Source organism: Octodon degus, unplaced genomic scaffold (assembly GCF_000260255.1).
Source record: "Octodon degus isolate 3935 unplaced genomic scaffold, OctDeg1.0 scaffold00062, whole genome shotgun sequence".
In the NCBI taxonomy this organism is placed as follows: Eukaryota; Metazoa; Chordata; class Mammalia; order Rodentia; family Octodontidae; genus Octodon; species Octodon degus.
The window spans coordinates 534,467-537,933 of NW_004524638.1; the positions used below are offsets into that span (position 1 = coordinate 534,467).

The window sequence follows — 3,467 nt, forward strand, 5'->3', positions numbered from 1 at the left end:
ATATTAAATCACCCAACCTTGACCAAAATGTTTTAGATTTTGTGGTAAAATATATGTAACCATTCTGACATGTATAGTTCAGAAGTATCAGAAATATTTGTCTTTATATCCCTCTCCATTATCCATATCCATATCTCATTTTGTAAAAGTGAATATCTATACATTAAATAATAATGCCCCATGGTTTCTTCTTCCTAACTTCTGGAGGCTATAATTATCATTTTGTTTCTCTAATATACTTATCTACATATATGATATAAGTAGCATGGAAGTATTTGTTTGTTTGCCGTGATTTTATTTTACTTAGTATGATGTCCTCTAACATATTTCAGAATTTCATTCTTTTTCACGGCTAAATAACATTCCATAGTATGTGTACACATTTTGCTTAATACATTCATCAACTGATGGACACTTGACTTGCTTCCATATTTCAGCTATTATGGCTAATTCTGCTATTAGAACAGTCATACAAATATCTCTTCTACCCTGTGCTTTCAAATATAAGGGTAGATACCAAGAAAGTACAATTTCTGGCTTATATGAAATTTTGATTTTATCTTTTTATTTTTCTTTTTTGAAAGAGAATTATGCCTTTATTCCTTGTTTTGCCAATTAGGCAGGCTGAATAGTTTGCTTTCTGATGATCAATCAAAGAGACCAAATCCCACATCCTCATCTGACTCCTCTGACTCTTCCTTGGTTTCCACCTTAGCTAGGGCAGCTGCAGCAGCAGGAGCAGCAGTGGTAGCTGTGGCGACAGGGGCAGCAGCCACAAATGCAGATGGATCAGCTAAGAAGGCCTTCACCTTTTCAGCAAGTGGGAAGGTATAATCAGTCTCCACAGACAAAGCCAGAACCCACTTGTACCCATTGATGATAGATTGAGGCACTGATGCAACCGCTGGGCAAACAATCTGCAGACAGACACTGGCAACATTGCGGACACCCTCCAGAAATCAAGAATGCAGAGTTTCCTCTGTAATGTTAAGGACTTCTGGGTTGTAGATACTTCCATTATCAAACACTTGCTGAATGATCAGCCCAAAGGAGAATGGGGAGATGTTCAGCATGTTCAGGAGGGTTGCCTCACTGGCTCCCACTTTGTCCCCAGTCTTAATCAGCTGTACATCTCTAAGGATTTCAATGGTGCCCCTGGAGATTTTAGTGGTAATGCCCAAATCCTGGAAGAAAGATGTCTTCTCAGGCCCCAGACCAGTGTTCTGGGCAGGCACGGTGACTTCACATGGTGCAATGGCACCTGCACGGGCAGCAGCAGGCACCTTATTGGCCAGCAGCATATCCCTGATCTCAGTGAGGTCCTCCTTGGTGAACACAAAGCCCATTCCCCCAGATATGAGGCAACAGTTTCTCCAGAGCTGGGTTGTTTTCCAGATGTCCTCGGATGGCCTTGCGCATCATAGTATTCTTGCCCATTAGCACCACGGCCTTCCCTTTGAGGGACATTCAGATCTGCTGCATCTTCTTGGAGCCCACGTTGTCTGCTCCCACAATGAAGCATTTTGGATAATCACCCAAAAGTTGGATGATCTTTAGGAATTAGTTAGATTTCTAGGTCTTCCTGTCTTCCCTGGGCATCACGACGGTGCATCAGGGATTGCGACGGAGGATTTAAAGACGATGTCACTCTCACGAGGATGCCTGGAAAGAGCTTGATTTTAAACTTTTTATAAACACTCTTATTGTTTTTCTCTTGTTGTTGTTATTTTTTCTGCCTGTTGGGTCAAAATATTTGACACCCAAAATTAAAGGAAAGGTTTATTTAGCTCACAGTTTGTGGAGGAATTAGTCCATGCTGGCTGCCTGTAAGTGGCACATGGCAGAGGACAGCAGTTCATGATGGTAGAAAACAGCAGAGTAAAGGGAGGTGAAGCAGCTGTGGCTCCTCTCATTTTCTTATGTTGTATTCAGGCTTTCAGCCCCGTGGCAGGTACAGCACTCACACCCATAATCCTAGCATTGAATCATGAATTGATCACAGACTCTAGAAGCCACCCTATGACACTATGAGGTTTTGGGGGAACAGATGGACACAAACCATACCACTGAACATACACTACTTTACATTCTTTCCCACAGTGCACAAGTACATAACTATTTGCACTATTCTCCTTCAATTATGTTGTTTTGTGGTGAATTTCAGTATTCATTTTTTTAAGCAGCTGTCCTGATGAAATGAGATTGTTTCTCATTATGCTGTTGATTTTTATTTCTCTGATTAGGGATGTTGAACATTATTTTTTTCTGTTGGCCATTTATGTGTTTCATTCAGAGAAATATGCATCCAAACCTTGTGTTTATTTTAGAATTAAATTGTTTGTTTTTGAGGTTTAGGGGCTGTTTATGTATTCTAGATATTAAACGCTAATAAAATGCATGATTTTCAAATATTCCCTCTTATTCAGAATTGCCATTTGATCTACTGATTGAGTGTGTGTGTGTGTGTGTGTGTGTGTGTGTGTGTGTATTTTAGGACAGGGTGTACAGGGTGTACAGGGTCTCACTATGTAGATCAGACTTGGAATGATCCACCTGTGTTCAGCCTCCCAAGAGCTGGAATTACAGGAGTGCACAACCACGCCCAGTCTCAGCAAACCCTGAGGGCGGGGCTGGGAAGGCATGCTGGGATTCAAACCCAGGCTGCTGTGTCTACCTAAACAGGTGCTTTAATCTGCTGAGCTATTTGGCCCGCCCTTTGTTTGACTTTTGATGTGAGAATTTAGATATTTTCTCGAAATCCAACTTTTTTCTGTTGCTGCTTCTGTTATATCCAAGAAATCAATGTCAAATTTAACTACAAACTTTGTGCCTATTTATTTATAAGCACCTTATTGTTTTAGGTCTCACATTTGGATTCTTGATCCATTCTGTATATGATACTAGGCGAGGTAAAAATCTAATGACATTGTTTTGTATGTCTTATCTTGAAAATACTATCTTTTCTCCATGAAAAAAACATATCAAATATCATTTGACAATATATTCGAGGATTTATTTCTGTGTTTGTGGTCTCTTGTATAATCTCTACATCTTTTTATGTGAGTATCATGCTGTTTTTGTTGTGCTTTGTTTTACTATATGTAGATAGTGAAATTTGTATTCAAGAAATCAGAATTCTTTAACTTTATTCTTCTAATAAAGTCTTTGACACAAGCAGGGTATTACAATGAGGAGGATATAAGCTTAAGAAAAGTTCATTTTCCTTCTAGTTGACACTAGGCTGGATGTGATGTGTATATGCCTCCAAACCCATTGAATCTTGACCCTCATTGTTGTTGTTAGGAGGTGGGACCTTTGGGGTTGATTAAATCAGAATGATCCTGCCTTTGTGAGATGCATGTCCTAATAAAAGACATTTTGGAGGGCTGATCTTTAATCTGTTTTTCCATTGGGAAGTCTAGTAATTATCCTTCTCAGCATCAAAATATGTTAGGACCCAGCAAGAA

General features: G+C 39.6%; 1 pseudogene; it reads right to left on the reverse strand.

Annotated features, from left to right (window-relative positions):
• Positions 1-647: 647 nt before the first annotated feature.
• Positions 648-1,599, reverse strand: LOC101571228 (annotated as a pseudogene).
• Between the last annotated feature and the right edge of the window lie 1,868 nt (positions 1,600-3,467).